Source organism: Oreochromis aureus, linkage group 5 (genome assembly GCF_013358895.1).
Source record: "Oreochromis aureus strain Israel breed Guangdong linkage group 5, ZZ_aureus, whole genome shotgun sequence".
In the NCBI taxonomy this organism is placed as follows: Eukaryota; Metazoa; Chordata; class Actinopteri; order Cichliformes; family Cichlidae; genus Oreochromis; species Oreochromis aureus.
This window is the reverse complement of record NC_052946.1, coordinates 16,065,023-16,084,229: the sequence shown is the minus strand read 5'-3', so window position 1 is coordinate 16,084,229 and position 19,207 is coordinate 16,065,023. Positions and strand designations below refer to the sequence as shown.

General features: G+C 42.8%; 1 protein-coding gene across 2 annotated transcripts in view; it reads left to right on the top strand.

Moving 5' to 3' along the window:
• The first annotated feature begins 557 nt into the window (after positions 1–557).
• The window catches only part of foxp4 (forkhead box P4), a 91,972-nt gene continuing 73,322 nt past the window's right edge, over positions 558–19,207 (top strand). The window contains exon 1 of one of the 2 annotated variants that reach the window (XM_039612174.1): positions 558–1,379. The gene's annotated coding sequence lies outside the window, so the exon portion shown is untranslated. The remainder of the gene's footprint in view (positions 1,380–19,207) is intronic. The other variant, XM_039612173.1, reaches the window with a different exon arrangement.

The window sequence follows — 19,207 nt, the reverse complement described above, 5'->3', positions numbered from 1 at the left end:
AGCTTCCAAAATACATAAAGGACACAGTGAGGTAGGCAGACAGTAAAATTTATCTAATCACAATATAACTGTCTATTCTGAAGGGAAGTGCATAACAAGAGTGAACCTACTAAAACGGATTTTATACCTGTTTTTATTTTAGGAATACAGCATTTTTTATTATTATTTTTTTAGGATGGCATAAATCTTTCTGACATAAATCCATATAGGATATTATTCGTCATAAAAACCTCTTTTTTAATGAAATTACATTCACAAAAGTCAAGAGGAACAAGCATCTAAGAGACAATAAAGAAGCTATATGGAGAATTTTGCCATTTTTTTAAGTTTGCAAGGTTTTTTTAATTCTTTTTACGATTTACTTTTTTTATTTACAGATACATTTGTAACTCTGCTATGCAAACACGTAGAGAAAGCGAGCATTTCATGGCAGATTTGTCCTGTTTTAAACGATCGTTCTTTGTTACTGTGGGGTTTTTTTTTTGGAGCTCAAACTTTGCGCAGGCTAACATCTGTTCCTCTCTGCCGCCACAATAGCGCAACTCAACCAGGATGCAAAAGCGAGGTCAAAAGATCAGTGCCTTCCCCTCATCCGTGCGCATGCACGCCCACACACGCGCGCACACTTCTCCGGGGAGCGACGGAGAGATGCCTCTCACTGGCTGCTGTTTTATTATGCGCCGGGGCTTTGCATGGATAGGACGAAAACGCGCACCTGCTTTAGAGGCATTACGGTAGCACAGCAAACTGTCCTCCCGCAACACACACTCCGCACTCGTACACACACTCGTACACACATACAGCTCCAGTGATTCAACCCTGATTTCCAGCGAACGAGCAAGCAACAGACGGGATGGCAAAAAAGTGAAGACCGTTGGAGAGGTTATACGCGCTGAGTGAGCCTGCTGAGGAGAGAGCTGGGGCTTGGGGGGAGAGGAGAAAAAAGCGGAGGCAACTAAACAACAAACAGAAACGAGAAGCTGCGTTGTTTCTCCGCGGCAACTTGCGCTCAGTGCCAGAGTTTTAGCGGCAGTATTGTTCTGACTTCACTCCAGAGGGGCCACTCCGAGGAGAGAGGACGCACACAAAAGGGGAAAGGAAAGGACTAACGAGCACGTTTTTTTTTTTTTTTTTTTGGTCGTTTAAAGTAATGGTCCTGCCGTCTTAGATCCTAGATTTCTCTGTCTCTCTCTGCTCTCTGTTTCTTTCCATTTTTATTTTTATTTTTTTTTTAATTTTACGTCCCGTCGGTTTGTGTCCCCCCCCTTTTGTCGCCGCGAGAGAGTGGACGCGCCGGGGTTTGAGGAGCAGAAGCGGGGCTGCCCACATGGTCCAACCACTGGCGTGAAAGTTGACTTCTTCAGAAACCAAGAGAACAGGTTGATGCATTATCTACACGTTTCCCCTTCTTCTTATCTTCCTCACTTTCCCCCTCACTCTGTGCTCCCATTGAAACTCTCCGACACACACGCTGCTAGACGCTTTTAAAGCGACGCACTTCAACTTTTCATGGCACGTTGTGAAACTCCTCCAGGTCTGCCTAATAATGTGATAGAGTATTAAAGTAGGTACGATCCAGCGGCCACACTAGGGAGGTTTTTGTTTTTCTCCTTTTCTTTCTCCCTCCTCTGGACTTTTTCTGTTTCATTCTAACTCTGACTTTTTCCTGGCATGAAACTTTTTTATTTTTATTTTCATACTTTCTGTTCTAAAAAGAAAACCTATTTAAAGCAGCTGTTTTCGTCCTTTCAGTTTTCTCAGTAGAAGGAAAAATCGAAGTTTCTTTCTACCTCATCACTAGTTTCACGCCAACTTATAGCCACAGAGTTCAAATCCAGCCTCCTTTTAATCGTCGTTTATTTAACTGGATATTACGGTGTAGTTTGTAAATTCACTAGAGCCTACTTTGGATGACTCGGACGGATACCATTTTTTGCGTAATGTGTCATTGTCCGAGGTTTTCGCTTATGAGACCAGAGAAAGGGGGAAAAAAAGTTTATTTCTCGCAGGTTTAGGACGAGCTAAGATTTCGGGAGTGGACTCAAACGTAGGGAATAAACTTGTTGATATCGCTCGTTATATTTGATCATACGCGTGGACGTGGCTTATGTGGTGGTAATTTTACACGAACGGTCACAGGCAGCCGTGTGAGAACCACTTGCTTTGCCATCGCTTCATACCTGTCTACCTCACAGCTGGGTTTAGTGTCTTTTATTATTGAACTTTAGTTTCCTACAATTAAACATTAACGTTTAAAAATAAAAAAGAAAGGCAGTGAAACTTTTTACTTAAGACAAAAAATCCCAGAACAAAAGAAGCAAAAGAACAAACAACTTTCTTGTTGACACGTTTAGAAGGTCTGATTACATTAGTGCCTTTAGGATTTAGGACTTTTCTCTGACCACTGAGGTTTGAGGTGTCCGTTGTGGTTTCCTTATTTGAGCTGAATGAAATATCCTAAATGATATCCTAAATAATAGCAGCTCTGTTAGTTAGAGAGGGACGTTTTACCAGCTGAACGTGGAGGAAAACTTCTCCCTGCGTTGTAAAACTTCCAGTTCCAGTTTCAACGTGAATTTTTGAACGCTTTATATACATAAGCAGGATTATGGACAGTGATTTTACGTACATTATAACCCTGACGCGTTTTAGGGTTTTTTTCAGAATCTGTAATTTAGAGTGATTTAATCAAAAAGAATGCACGTTATTTACTTTCTAGAATATAATATAATAAATCTACTGACATAGAAGATATTATATATTTTTTTAAAGAAATTGAGCAGAACCTCTGTGTGACACATGTTTTTCCCTTCTTCTCGCGCTCATAAACCGACTAAAAGTAGGCCTGCACCACAAAGGAAAATATTTCTTTTTTCTTCCCGCGAACTATTTACTGCGACTTGTTTTAAAAATAAGAAAAGAAGTATTCTGTAGAGATAAACACGTGAGATAAACACGTTTAATGTGGATTTTCTTGTGTGCACGGCGTGTAGCACAAAAGCAACTTTGGGGCCGTTGAAGCAAAGTTGCTGATCTTTTTGTCTTTTGAGGGTTTTTGATTTTCTTCACTTTTCGTGAAATAAAATTGCCGTTATCAAATATGGGATATCAGGCTGGACACACAGAGACTCGCGATTGAAACCTTTAGATCAAGAAAAAAAAGAGGGAGAAATGAAATGACAATTCGTTGCTGTTAGTTGTCTGTCACCGAGAGAAAAGCGTACAGGCCGTGTGGGTGCTCACCCTGACACGGGCATTATTGCCCCGTGATTGATGGGCGCCGGGGCATTTGGCATAATTAATTTTATTTACTGTGTCCTCTCTCTCTCTTTCTCTCCCTCTCTCTCCCTCTATCTCGCTCGCTCTCTCCTGTTGTGCCCCCCCACCCTCCCACCCTCCTCTGTGGTGGCATTTCCGCGACGTGATGACATACTTTTAATTGCACTTTAATAGAAGATCCAGCGGGAATGAAAAAGCTCTTAATCACGTTTTATGACCTTGTCACAGTTCTGGTGTCAGACAGGAAAGCAGGTATTTTGTGGTGGCTCACAGCCCGTGCTGTAAAGTGTATACCGATTTTCTTTCTTTCGTTTTTTTTTTTTTTTTTAAAGATTATTTCATCTTCATCTATCACGCCACAAGCTGTGGAAAACGCACCTTAAAATAGTTAATGCACAGTGGCCTTCATGCAGATACAAACCCTGTTGCTGTTCATTTTAACCATCTATCCTGGAAGGGAATTTAAACTGTGTGTGTTGATTGGTAAATGTAGTAGAAGAGGCTGACTGCATGTTTTATAAGATGTTTTATAAGCATATTTTTTAAAATCCTGAATAACTGGACCAAACCACGCTGGCAGTAACTCAGTACCATCAGATAAACCTTTTTTTACAGGCTTAACCATTTTGCCAAATATGGTAAAATGTTTCCTAAAATTATGGAAAATGTAAATCTTATATTTGTGAAGGTTATTAATATTTTTAAATTAAGTATTTCACAAGTGCCTGATCTTTCAGCTGCTTAAGTTCTTTTTGTTGCAGTAAAAGCACAGCAGCTGTGTTGACTCAGTTTAAGAATGATCTTTGGAGTTGGAGCTATGACTTCTCAGCACCCATGCCAGGTTGCTACACAGTTTTAGCTGTTTTTAAGTTTCTGTTTAAAGTGACTGCGTTTCGAGGAAGAAGCCTCATGGAGCTCAGGTAGAAGTGTGAAACACTGCTGAAGAATAGAGAAGAGGATTGTTTTTATTCCTTCTTTAAAAAAAAACCATTTGCCTACCATATAAAGCCTGAAAAAAAAATCAGTGTAAAGTTATCATTTCCGTGTAATGCTTATCATTGATAGGCTATCACATTAGTGACAGGCTTTTCATGAAAACACAATAAGAGACAGTGAAACAAAAGAGTGTTTGAGAGGCAGAAGTAGTTATTTAGTGGGTTTTTTTGTTGTAAAAAGAGTGTACGTGTGCAGGAAGCCAGAGGTGTCAAAGGCAGATTGACTCTCTGCTCTTTGTCGGCTATTGTTTGCCTGTGTCTGTGTGTTTGCTTGAGCATTGCCACCTTTTTTTCATCTGACTTGCATCAACACTTTTTCCCGTCTTTGGTGGGTTTTTTTCCTTCTTTTTTCTCTCCTCCCTCCCAGCAGCTGTGTCTTTTCCATGTCCTGTTTTGCTTCGGTGTTTGTCCACTGCCACTCACGTACTGCTGATTTTTAATCGCTTTCAGACGCACAGTTGTCTCTGTTATGCTTTCTGACACCTTTCTTAAATGATGATATTTTTTTTTCAGCTTGGTCCCAAGTATGTGATCGTGTGCCGGGTGTGACTGGAAGAGTCATGTACGAGACCGTCTAGAGACGGGCAGTAATGGCTTTGAATCTCGTGCGCTTTAAAACCCCTTCAGCAGGATTAAAAGCCACCAACATGATTGTGTTAGTCCATAAACTCGCTCAGAGAGTCCTTACCTCCAACATGAGCGCATGGGAATGTATGTGTGAAAAGAGTGTATATATCAGAGTGCGGGAGTGTGTGTATACGAGAGTGCTTTTTTCTCAATTCACCTGTCCTGCTCGAGTGAAAATGGACATTATTTCAAGTTTTAAATGTCCTGTGCGTCGGTAGCATTGATGGCTCGCCTGTCCGTCTCTTCATCTCTCGTGCTCTCTTCATTAAAACCCTCCTGCTATCCCAAACCCACAAGTCTGAGTGGGCTTTTGGCTCCAAAGTGATGTTGAAGAGCACCCGTATACGACACTGCTATACATGTAGGGTTTGACCTGTGATAGATATTCACAGATTTACTTCTATTGCAGCACTTAGTGCTTTACCTGCTTAAAAAAAAGCTGAAATGGTTAAATTTTCGATATCCTTTATTTGAGAAAAGCAAAAAAAAAAAAAAAAAGATAGCACAAAAAGGAAGAAAACCCGTGCTGGGAGAGAGAGCCTGTTTTTAGATGGGCTTATTCCAAGTGTTGGTCCTGAAGCTGACATTATTGCAGGGCTGCATGCATTTGAGGTGAACATGCGTCGGGCTTTAAGCGCGGAAAAGACAAGGATATGGGATATTCTGCTGATTGTAGCAATTCTGTAAATGTTTGTTAAAATTTCAATTTGAATTAGGTGTATCAGAGATTTTCATAGAATTGTTTTTTCCCCCTTTTGATATTTTTCAGTGATTTAAAAAGAAATAAAGTGTAATTACAATTTGGCATTACAGTATAAATTATTTTACATTGTTAAAAAAATTCTTGAAATTTTATGAACAAATGTGTGTGTTGGGTGTATGTGTTATTGTATGTGGACAGCTCAGAAGGTGGGTTAATGTTCTGGTTGTGAATTAAAGTGGGTGAGTGCACAGTGAAACTGCCGGCACATTGCTTTAGACTGAGGCCTGATTATACATGTGGTTCTAATTGAACCTGTTATTTAGCAGAAGTTAAGGGCTGAATACTTTCTATGAAAGCGTGAACATCTGTGTGTGTGTGTGTGTGTGTGTGTGTGTGTGTGTGTGTGTGTGTGTGTGTGTGTGTGTGTGTGTGTGTGTGTGTGTGTGTGTTTTGGGGGGGGGTTTGACGGGTCAGAAGATGGTGTTGTACAGTGAAGTTTTAGGAAAAGTAAAAAGAAAAGAAGGAAGATGCTTTAGTAAGTTGAGCATCTGTGCAAGAGAGATGATGTTGTTTGCTTGCTTTTTCCTTTGCCTTTTGTGGCTTTTGAAAGAGCTGTCACTGCTTATGTGGTGACAGCCGACCCGGATTCCTCTCTAAAATTTAGGCGCTCTTTTCCCCGCGGTGAATGATAAGGTAATCATTTTGTCTGACACGGTGGTTTAGCCTGTGGTCATTAACATGTCAGTGCATTTACGATGAGACGTTTCATACGTTTTTCTATTTGTGTTTGGGATGACTAGGATGCAGGCTGGCTCCGGAGATGTTCCTAAAGCTCCACAGAGCGCCGGCCCATTAACAGCTGATTGATGTGGGAAGGAGTGACCCGAAATCTCAGAGAGGAAGCGACTGTTTCCTATGGGCGGGGAGTGAGGGTGGTGGGGTGTGGAGAGAGAGATAGAAAATATGAGAGAAAGCCTGTGCGAAGTGAAGGAAACAGCGGCGCGAGGGTTATAGGCATGGGTTATTATAGCTGAGGAAGCATTAGATCAGCCTCTCCAGAGTGCGCTTGGCACCTGAGGCCATGTGGAGCAGAGAGTTGGAGCTGAAGGAAAGGGCCGTGGCTGTGGAGCTCGGAGGACTGAAAGCAGATCGTGAAGTAAGGCAGTTGTGGCGCTCTCAGGTTTGATTTCAGAGACAGAGAGAGGGAGGATCTCAGAAGATCGTGGGGTCAGTGGCACTGATCAGGTGGAGCACTTGAGATGGTCAGTGTAAGCAGAAAAAAATTACCCTCAGAGAACGCTATTGTGTTCATGCGGAGCATCTTCATAAAGAGAAAAAAAAATCAGTGGTTGCGTCCCCCGCTAACTCTGCATTGCTTCTGACAGCTGTATTTGTGTTATGGATTTTCCTTCACTCTATCCCGTCTCCCTTTTCCTTTTCCCCTGCCTCCCTCTCTCAGTAGTCGGCTCCCCTCCTCTCCATCGCCTCCACCCTATGACCTTTTGTAAGCACTTCATCAGAGAGCCGTTGGTGTTTTCTAAAGCACTGCGACAAACTGACAGGGCAGCCGTCAATCGAGCGGGTAACCGAGGGAGCGGAGCAGTGGAAAGCTTCACTCAGAGCAACAATGTGACTAAACTTTCTGCAGCACTGCTTTAATGTGTATTGAAAGGATGGCTGTGAAGGGTAGGTGACAGCTGTGAAGCACAAGACTCAGGATCATATAGATGCACGCACACACATTTTTGCACATTTCATAAACGCTCTGACTGTAGAGAAGCATTAAACAGCACTCGAGTGCTCGTTTGTCCGTGGTGCTGTGGCGGTATAATCTGCCAAGCGGATGAGTGAACGCTCTGCTGAAACGCTGAGATTCACACCAGAGTAGCGCGCAGTCCATAAAGTATTACCTATATAAAAAAAAAAGCTCCTAAAATCTTTGCTTATTAGTTATTTTCAACATTATAATTTCTTTTTTTTCACATCTAGAGCTAATGTAATGCATTTTAGCTTTTTTTTTTTATTAGCTTTTGTGGTTTGCATCAGATTCTTTGAATTACCTCAACAATAACGACTGTGGATTAACACACGATGATAGGAAATAAGCACTGCAGCAGTTTTCCCTTGTCCCTGTTGCTTTCCATCCTGGTCCAGGGAGGTAATAACCATTCAAACGCGTCTCATTATATTTCAAATCCGTAAAGTATCGGGATGTTGGCTAACCCAGGCGAAAGTAAGGCTGGATCGCTGGCATGCACTCCTCTTTTATGGTATTAGTATTTGTGGTATTAGTTCCGGGGGACATGGGATGCCTACTTAAGCTATTAGCATGTGAGGCGCCGTGGGATGATCCATCCCCTGACAGGACGAGCTGTTAACCAGTGTTAAACCAAATCACAATAGGCTGCCTGGGTTGACGGATTGACAGCGCCTCTCACCACTTGACTGGGCCGCCCCTTCCTTCCCTTTTCTAAACTTCACACACAGATTTGATTTTACTTCCTTAAAACCTCTGAAAGAGCGTTAAAAAAAATGTAAAAAAGGAAAAAAATGACTATTTGGCCAACAAATGCCAACTCTCTCTTAACTTCTCGTTTCACTCTGCTTACTTTTTGCTTTGGTCTGAAGGTGAAGAAGACTATGCAGGCTTTGCACAGTGGGGTGCGGACTCTGGCTTTTGTGGTGGGCTTTCAGATAGTGAGAGGCAGAGGAGGGGATGACAGCTACTGCTAGAGGTTCGCTACATGGGGGATTGCTTATAGATGCAAAGGACACAGTTGTGGTCCGCATGTGCGTACCCTTATTTTCTCTGCGTGTAAGCGTGCACATCCAACTGCAATTAACTGTCAGTCAGTGGGTGACCCTCCACCCCGTTCTCTCTCCCCTTCTCTCGCTCTCTCCCAGAATTCATCAAGTTTCGGGCTTTGTTTTTCAGACAGCTCGCGGAAAGCAAAGCAAACAGGTCGTTTCTTTTCCGATGTGTGTTTTTTCAAAACGTGTTTAACCGATAATGATGCTACCTCTCGTTATTTTTATAAGCTGTTTCATCTGCACTTAAGACCGATTTAAAATTAAGGAAAAAAACAAAAAAAACTTTTCCGGGCAGATTGCGCGAGCTGTGTGCTTGAGTAGCTTCTGGTGCTTCACTAGTGGCCGTTTTTTTTTTTTTTTTTTCTTCCACCCTTTGGCTGCTTGCTGAGCATTGAAACTCTGCTAGTGCGCATACACATGCAAGCCTGTGTGTGGTGGGCATTGTTGACCGAGAGACATCTGCCACTAGATTATTCCCAGCTGTTATCTGAATAATTGTGTAATCCCCCCACCTCCGCCGCCACCCCCACCCATCCTCGCTGCCTCCGTATTTTACTCCCTCCTTCGATCCCCTGGCTCACTCCTCCTTCTTCTCCTTCTTTGCTCCCTTCTTGCCCCCACATCTCATCTTCCTCAGACTGATGAGACGGAGAGTGATGAGTCTCTTTTCTGGGTGTCACACTGGGCCTTCTCAGGAGTGTTTATGAATGTGTGAGTTTGAGTGTGTGCACATGTGTGTGTGTGTGTGTGTGTGTGTGTGTGTGTGTGTGTGTGTGTGTGTGTGTGTGTGTGTGTGTGTGTCTGTGGCTCCTGGTCACCGGTCATTGTCTGACATTTGTAGGAGGATTTGAGCACACCCCACACATGCACACTCACCTCCCTCCACCTCTCCTTCCCTCCTCCCCGTAGCTCTCGGGGAAATAAAAGTAGCCTAATCCTGCCAGATCAAGGCTGCTGTCCACCACAGCTTTACCAGCCTGTGAATTAGAGCCCGCTCTCATGTTCCTGAGGAGAGGGAACGAAGAGCATGTAGGTGGGTGTGTTTGCGTTGTGAGCCGCTGGCCTGTGAAGCAGCGTTAACTGTCTGGAGGGGGGGAGGAAGACAGCAAAGAGCGATGAGAAAAAAACAAGGCGAAAACACAAGTGGAAAAGCAGGAAACGTGATATTGGTTGGAAGAAGTTGGGTCTTTTTGTTTTAACAAAATGCACCTACACTTTAAAAAAAAATGCATTTACATGTGCCGTAGTTTTTTTCTTCTTCAAGTTCAGTACATCGACTTCAGATTTAAAATGAAAAACAGAGAGAAGCTTTAGTTTAGGCTTTAAAAAATTAATTAAAATCATATTTTCCTGGATTAAAAGAAGAATACATCATTCGAATACACTTCTGTCACATTCTCACTGTTTCGCTGTATCTACAAAGGGACAACACAATGTTTAAACACAGACACTTTTTCCGCCTTCACAGACAGTTTCGGTTGACTTTTAATGAGACACACGTGTGTCTCTCATTAAAAAAAAGAAGAACATTTAATCAGGTCTTTTTAAAAAATATAGAGAGATTGCAGTAAACAGTCAATTTCTTCTGCTCTGCTTTTGTGTGTGTGTGTGTGTGTGTGTGTTTTTTTTTTTTTAAACAGGCTGTTATACAAATCTATCAGGTTTGCTTCACTCAGAAGGGCACTCACGTATACTCAGCATGCGTGCCTGCATTTGCTAGGGCTGCCTTCTCTTCGGGTCCATGGTTGGTCGAAAAGTGTTCTTTTCCCTGTTGGAGCTCCAATAGTCGCTCAGTGTGAAGGACTCAACACTTGCTGTCTCTCTTCTCTCCTTCTTGCCTCTTATTGTGTTGCACTTTCTCCTGTTCATGTGGGTTTTTTTAATTTTTTTTATTTAAATCTCCCACCCTCCTCATCCACACTCTCCCTCTCCGGTCCTCTCCTCCTCTCCTTGTCAAGCCCGGTGTCTAATTATCACAGCTCTGTGTTCCCTCAGCCTCTTCATTACATCCAAGATGTCATCACAGTTTAACTCCAACATTTGCTACCTCTGCTCGGGCCCCTTTTCAATAGCTATAATTTATTCCAGATTACTGAAATGACAAGCGTGCGAGTGAGAATTTTTCAAAATGACTAAAATGCTTTTACAAGAAATTTAAAACATTACAGAAACAGCTATAATAACTCTTTTTTTTTTTTACATCTATTTTTTTAAAAGAAACATTTTATGGAAGTTTATGCAAGAAAGGCAGGCAACTATTACTTTATATTTTTAAGAAAACAGCGCACATCATTTTTAGCTGCAAATCTATTCAACTGTGCTTCTATTCTTTGGATGGATTACGTCGGTTTGTTGAAATACATCTGAAAATTTTATTCAGTCCATTTTGGGATTGTTAAAAAATATTGTAGTGTTTTGTCAGCCCACCTACTTGTCCCTGGACAAAAGGTTGTCCCTCGCACTGTAAAAATACACAGACCTTAGACATGATTCTCTGACAAAAACAACATAGAGGGGAAAAAAATAGATTTCCGCTTTGTGTTTTGCCTTTATTATTCCCAGAATGATGTGTTTTTTTATTAAGAACCGGAGTGAACACTAGAATATTTTTTTTTCATCCAAGATTAAGAGCTTGAATAGTAGCCGTAGGATTGTGAGATAAGCAGATGCCACAAGGCCGATTTTTCCCGCTGAAGGTCAGTGCTGCCGTATGCAACCTGTAGCCCTAATCGGTAACTTCTGCTGCTGCAGGTTTCCATTGTCTAAAGGTCAGTCAGGAACAGCGCATTAGCCTCGGAAAGTAGTTAGCATAAACGAGGGAGGGGACTGAGGGAGGAACGAAGGACTAAAGTACAAAAACGAGGACAGGAGGGAGGGTGAGTGGCAATGAAACCCTGGCATGCTTTGTGGTGTCAGGCAGGCGTACGGCTTCTGGGGGCTTTGTGAAAAGTTTGCCTGCGAAACTTTGCTGAAGGCTGGGTTTGGTTTGAGCAGCTCCCCCAGGGGTTCGCTCAGAGAGAGAGAGAGAGAGGGTGGAGGTGGAAGAGGAGGAGGAGGAGGAGGAGGTGGGAAGGGATGCGAAAATGCAAAGACAAGGAGAGGGGAGCAGAGCACAGAGAGCGGGCATGCCATCACAGTTGTCCGTTGTTATGGGGCACAGGCCCTTAGTCGCTGATCTAAGAAACACAACCACTGACTCACGCCCCCTCCTAATCCCTCCCCATTTTTTCCTCTTTCCTTTTCACCCTCCCCTCTCTTTCCTTATATTCTCTTTCTTCCTACTCCGCCTGACTTCCATCTATCTTTTCCCTTATTTTTGTCTTATTTACTCTGTTTTTTGACAGATCTGCACTGTGGATTGGGCACTGGTTATTAACATACACTCTGATTTATTAGAGCACTGGCTGGGACTATTTACTGGTAATGAGGATAGGGTTCCTGTGCTGTTAGTAACTTGTTTGACCTCCAGTCGCGGGGTCAAGTTCATCCCGAGGAGGGGCAGATCTCTAGTTTCTCAGCCCAATCACGTGACTGCACCATCAGGGGGTGTCGAGGTGTGTGTGTGTGTGTGTTGAGGGGGAACATAGTGGGAGGAGGTCCTCTTCATCCCAAATTTGAATTTTTCATCCCCTTCTCTTCCCTCTCCTTCCTCTCCTTTGTCCCCTCTCTTCCCACAGGGTTAATTGAAGGGGAAATTGATAGTTCTGTGCGGTAATTGTGGCTTTGAGAATTCTGCGTCTCCCACAGAGAAAGATGAGGGCAGCTGTACCAAAGACAGTGTAATGTGTTGTAACAGGGGAAAAAAGAGAGAAAAATATGGTCAGAGAGGCAGATGGAAAAAAGAAGAGGAAGAAAAAAGAACACCCACATCTCTACCATTTCCCCCCTGGGTGGGGGTTTGATTGGTTGATGAGGGAGCTGGTTGATTGGCTGATTGGCTGATGAACTGAGTTTTTTTGTTTTTTTTTTGGCGCAACTTTACTTGCCAGGCTCTAATAATCATTCAATTCATCATCCAATCAGAGAGACTCACCATACTGCTCCGTATCCTCACTGATTCTCCTTTTAATTCTCCTTTTGACCACCCCTCACCCCCTCCACCCCTCCACCCTTCTCCAACCCTCCCATACCTCCCCAAGGAGTCTGGGATGGACAGATGAGAGGAGCCCGCTGTATCTGTTCCGTTCTGCTCTGCTGCTTTCTGAAGTAGAGAGAGACAAACTTATATTCCACCGATGCCAGCCCTGAATGGACTCTCTCTCCTCTCTCGCTCTCTCCTTCAAGAGGGGCTTTTCTTTCCCAGGGGCAGAGCTTCATAATTAGTCTTCTTCTGGAAATAGAAAACTAGTTTTCTGAAGTGACGTCAACCGCCGATGTGTATTTTTTAAGCTGCACATCTGAATTAAAAAAAAAAACTGAAGTGAAATCTGTTCTAGGTATCACTAAATCATTTTTTTTACTACCATTCACTTTGTAGCATTTTCTTCTTCTTCTTTTTTTTTTTATCTGTCTTACAAAAATGTCAAAACTGACACTTGGATTTCTCAAATTTATTGACTTAAAGCGAGCATGGTTGGATAGAGGTTTTCTTTTTTTCTCCTTTAGGAAAAGCAGGTGTTGTTTTAGCTCCTGCCTTAGTTGTTTAGTCTCAGCTCAGGCCACCTCAAGGCTGTCACCCAGGCAACATTTCATTGTTGTCTTTACACTATTTAATTTTCATCAGTGTGCACTAAAAATCTGTCAGTGTATTCATTTCTCTCTTTGACTTTATCTCTGCTATTGATTTAGATTTTTCTGCCCTGTTTTTCTCACCTCTTTTTTTTTTCTCTATCCCCCGCTCCTCACCCGCCTTCAGCATCCACACCCACCCGCCCGCTCCCCTCTGTCTCTCCCCGGCACTCTCCTTTTCTCTTCCCCTCCCCTTTTCCTTTCGCTTTCTCTGTCCGTTAATGAGAATGTGTTAACGAGAAAGAAAGATCTATTGGGTATAGCACAATTTATCAGAAAGGCAGAGGTTTGGTAGGGGAAAAAAAAAAGGCGGCGGGCCCTTCAAAGAAGTCCTATTCTTGTGGTTGTGAATGTTTGATGAGACAGTGAAAAGTTCCCCCTCTAACGTCATGGTGTCTGAACAGAAGAGAACAGAACCGTTCTAATCATGCCGCACAGAAAAAATGACTTCCAACCCGATTTAATTAACTGATAAGAAACGGCTTCAAATTAATTTTTCAAGGATGTTAGATTTTGATTAAGAAACTCCTAAAAGAAATAGACGAATAATCAATTTTTTAATCAACTTACCCAAATGGTAACTGGTTAATATGATAATTCTAGCAATTAGGGCAAATATTGTCGAGCAGCAGTTTCTATGCATCCTGTTAAAGGAATTATAATATCTTTACATCTAATTATCATGGTTATTTAATTTTTTTGTATGGCTACCTCTCAATTTTACCATTCAATTTTTTTTTCATCTGCCATTATAGGGATAATGAAAAGAGAGTTGGAAAGTGTAATAAGATGAAACTTTTATAAGGGCCAACCTGAATGGGGCTTTTCACGCGCCCTGATTGGATAGATATTTAGGAAAAGGAAAGGCGAGTTGTTCAGAATGACATTATTTCAGCTCGTTTTACATGTAAAGCTGAGATGGATCTTTAGATGTGGGATTCTTTTATTTCGTCAGCAGATTAAAGTAGCTAATAGCTCCTGGCTTCACCGTGTGTAGCCTCTCTTATTCATAGGCAGGCAGGTAGGCGCGCCCATGAATATGCACACCATGCCTAATCCGCAAAGTTTGAAATCATCCATTTAATTTGGAGAGAGACGGGAAAAAAACAGATGCAGCTTTTTCAAGTGAAGGAAAGGTTACGCTGTTCACCTGCTAGTGGCCATAAAGTGTTTGTGTGTATGCATTTGTGTGCACGGGTATGTGTGTGTGTTTCCCTAATTGGACAGGTATTGTAGCAGAGGTGAAGAGGGGCCAGTTAAAGAAAGGGAGGTGGCTGGGGGGGAGCACAGAGATAGAGCTGGCAGGGGGTCTGGGGCTTTGGGAGAGCATCAGAGAGACAGAGTTCTTTACTTCAAAGACGGCTTACAGCTTGGACAAACGCAAACCGTGCTCACATGCCACTGCAGCACACACACACACACACACACACTCCACATTCAGTGGCTCTTTTGCCTCTCATGAGATGAATATCCATCCCCTCTCGCACTCCTCTCTCTGCGTCTCTGCTATACCCCTCGCTCCCTGCATGCTGAACATCAGTGGAGTCATGCGTTCAGAGGGAAATATTGACAAAGCGTTTGGAGAGATGGAATGGTTCCTTTAATTATATGCTGCTCTTATGATGCATGGTGTTTCTGTCTGGCTGCTTACGCACCCACACATCCAGACACACACAGAGGCACGAGCGTGCTGATCAGCTGAATAGGTATTCCTGGCACAAGCCCCTGTATTGAGCGTACATATTCAATTAGCAAAACTCATTAGCAAAACTTGGCATTTGTTGTTGTTTTTTTTCCCCCCGCCTTGCTCAGAATTAATGGTTTTGATATGCTAATTAGCGGGTAATTTAATTTCAAAAGGCCTCAATTAACAGCAGCGTTGTGGACACGAGGAAGTTAAGCAGCATAATCTAATTTGCATTAGTAACGAGCAGGGAGTAATTAGTCTCTAATTAGCCACTTCAGACAGCACTTGTGTTTACTTTCCTAATGAAGTGGAGGGCCTTTCTTTTTTCATGCAGAGAAGCCCACGTGTGTACATGCAAGTGTGTTTATGAGGGGGCAAGCGTGTGTGTGTGTGTGCGCTCCTTGTCTGTGTTCTTGTGCATGACTGGTAAGGGGGTGGGGTGGGGTGGGACCAAAGCCAGAGTGGCATATGGCTTACAGTTTGGCTCCAGTTACACACAGCCCCCCACCACCCTCCACCCCTCACACACATAAATACATACTCGCACACAAACAAACACTCAGGCACACTCAAACATAGAGGTTAGGCCTCGCTGTCTTACGTAACTGGACATGCACGTACAGTAGCGTTCGCTCCACTGAAACATCTCTGTGAGCTCACTTACACGTGCCACAAGACACTGGTTGAGTGTGTTTGAGTGGATTTGCCTCGATAGTATTTCCCCTGGTGTCATTTTTTGTGTTTGTGTTGCAATAGTTTGCAGTGTTTTCCTCTTTTAAATACATATAGTCACATACTGTGTTTTCTAATGGCTCTTTTTATATTGCGGTGTGTGTTGTTACAAACCCTGGTTGCCAGTTTGTCTAATGCAGGGTTTATTTCTGGTACATGGTTGCCTGTTGTTGACAATGTACAAAAAGCAGAAAGGAAAAGGGCAAGGAGCGGCTCCGCAGATGGATAAACAAACAGGCCACGTGGCTGTTTTTATTCTTTGCGTCGCTGAGTTTTAAAGGCTCTGGAAGCTTGTGCTGAGTAACGATACAGGAAAATATTGGACAAAATAAAATACAGATTTTTTTTTGGGTGTGTGTGTGTGTGTGTGTGTGTGTGTGTGTGTGTGTGTGTGTGTGTGTGTGAACAGTTTGAACTTTTCCATTCATAGTTGTGTCAAAAACAAGTTGAAAACAACAGGCTTCCTCCTGGGCTTTTGTTGGGAATCGAGACGGTGTGGAAGGGTTTCAAGGGGAGTAACATAGTGGGGTTTTAGGGAAGGGGGGACAAGCAGCTGCCCTCTAAGCCCAAATCTGTTGTTCAGAGGAGGTGGGAGGAGGGTGGAGAAACACCACAAGATTCCCACAAAGAAAAACGCACACTTTGTTCAATTTGTGTGCAGACAGGGCTATAGTCTCAGATTATGCTACATATGTTTATCCCTAGATATTATTCTCTCATAATCTTAATTTTTACCCATAATCCAGTGCATAGGACATCAGAATACTTTAATAATCCCTAAGGAAATTATGTAAATTGGTGAACACCTAGAGCTCATCCAGGACGTTAGAAACAATGCCAATAACTGGTAGCCACTCTGATGGAAGGTGTTTCTTCTGAAGGCTTTTCTCCAACCTTCCCTGGGAACAATAAACACAGAGGTCACAAAGTTCGGTGACTTTCTGAAAAGTGCAGGGTCAGAGCGCCGGTTGGCAGAAGTAGTCAGCACTCAGTGGACAGGACTTGGAAGCCATATAAACACGCGCGTGCACACACACACACACACACAGTGAATGCACAGCAACCCGTAGTGTTGAACTTGTATGATTTACACGCGCCAAGAGCAGAAGCTGGAAAGAATTCAATAAATATAATGAATGAAGGCGCTGCAGTGATTATGAGCCTGTTTCCAAAGCTGACCTCTACCACAACACACACACTCGCAGATTTATAGGCACAAACATCCACAGATATACACGGAAACACTAACACATACACATCCATAAATAGGCAACTGATTTACAAATGAGCTGACCTGTGTGTTGGCCTTGCTCTCAGATAGGCTCGCATCCCTGCCAGGATGCATAAATCACTATGGACATGCATATGCATGAGCATCTGAGGAGGTGGGATAAGTGTGTGTCCGCATGCGTGTGTACATGTGTGTGTGGAAAAACCAGGCAGCAGCAGTGTTTGTATCGATCATTGAGGCTTAGTTAAGTGCCTTTTATTTCACTGAGTTAAAGTCAAGGACCATGGACAGGCCTCTCTCCAGAGCGCGTTGGTTTTGAATGGAGAGAAAGAAAGAAAAAGGAAGAGAACGAACTCTTAACTGTTCTTTTTCCCTCTTTTTCTTTCTTCTTCTTCTTTTTTTCTTTAGTGGCATCTAGGGATAGCACATCACATTAATGGAACAGAGATGACGTTTCACATCTCGTCTCTCTCTGGAAGAAGTGGTTTTTGGGGTTGGACCTTTGCCTGATGTATATGTGTGTGTGTGTGTGTGTGTGTGTGTGTGTGTGTGTGTGTGTGTGTGTGTGTGTGTGTGATGTGAGCTGCTTTAACCTCCTCTTGTTTTATGGACTTATACATGGCTCTGGATCTCACTGCCGCTAGATTAATTTACACACCACTCACACACGCTTGCCAAATCTCCCTCTGTCTCTCTCTCTCTCTCTCTCGCTTCCTCCATCCATCCAAAGACAGAGCAGAAATTGCCTAGTGAGGTAAATAAATTACTTCCATCGATTGCTGTAGTTGTGGAGTGACTTTATCGCAGTTTGACTTGTCCAGATACAGATCAGCATGTGACAGCATGTTTTTATAATGTGCCACTACGTCTGCGCGTGTGCGATTTAGTTTACACTCGTGTGTGTGTGTGTGTGTGTGTGTGAGGGCATGTGTCGGCTGCAGAAATCACTGTAGGATCTAATTGATGGGTATCTCGGCATATTAAAAGTTACTCTTAGTGGTGCAGCATTTTCCACAAGCCGTGTGCGTGTGTGAGAGAGAGAGTATGTGTGTCTAACTGAAACAGGCCTCCATATGCTGTGCATATTGAAACGCAGAAGAATTAGGTTGGTGCTTTTAGAGAGGGGTTTGCAGCCCACATTATGGCCACATAAGTTGTTGTCTGATTGCGTTTATTGCTCCTTTGTTATCCATCAGCACTAAACTGATAGCAGCTGCAGATGGATGATATCTTAATATTGCTCACGCTGATACCCACCTCTGATAAGCTTTATCTCATAGCTGTTGCATGTGTGGACATTGCAGTATGTGTGTAATAAGCCTTTAGGCATACCCTAACCTCCATGCTCCAGATTTCACCTAATTGAAAGAGGTTAAAAGTTCACCCCAAAAAAGTGCAGAGGCCTCGCGCCCGTGCATGTATAGCAGTCTGGGCCACATGCTGTTTTAATAGTCGCTGCGCTAACGTTACTGCCAAGGCCAAGAAGCCACCGTTAAAAAGACAGGGCTCTGGAAAAAGAGTGAGAAAAGGCCTCATCTGTTTGCGTTAAACAGTGGAAGAACTGACCAGTGAGGGAGCAAATGAGCGGCAGACTGCTAAAAGATATCTGCCGCAGCTTTTCTTCACTCGTTCCGCTCAACCTTGATTGCTCAGTAAGCAGCTTCTTTTATTCTACAGCTCTTCTTTTATCTCACTAATTTAACACTTTTTTTGCCTCGTTGAGGTAATGGTATTTGCTTTTGTCTGACAGCATTTTTTCTATTCTAAAATAAAGACACTTTAACGGGCCTAAAAGAAAAGTAGCACGTGAACGCAGTTCAAATGACAAGGAATAAAACGGTTAAGCCTGAGAGCTCGCAGCTTTTTAAAACTATATATATATATATATATATATATATATATATATATATGCATTTTATTTACTCTTAAACATTAATACTCATGTTTTATTCTGACCGGCCTGTCTGTCATCTACCCTATCAGGTTATTTTCTGAATCAGATGCTCCTGATTTGGGAATTAATTAGGCAGTGCGGTGGCGTCAGGGTTGAGATGTTGGGCTTGTTCGCTCGCTATTTTAGTAGCTAATTACTGAGGGGGAGAGTGTTAATTGGAATTCTCTTAGATAATGTGAACTCCTCTTTCCCTTTTCTCCACCACCTCCATTAGAGTTTAATACAAAACTGCAGAAATAACAGACTCTCTCTCTCTGTCTCTTTTTATTCTTTAATTATTTGTTTATTTCCTTGATGTTTCTGACAGAAGCTCAGCTGATGCACTTGGACAGGTCATGCTGGTTCTGTGCACACGTGTAGCGTACCCTGTGGATTCGTGTTGTACTGAACTGACATATAGAGCAGTAATCCACTCAGACTTCAACGGGATATAGACTCCTTTGCCCTCACTGACTAGCAG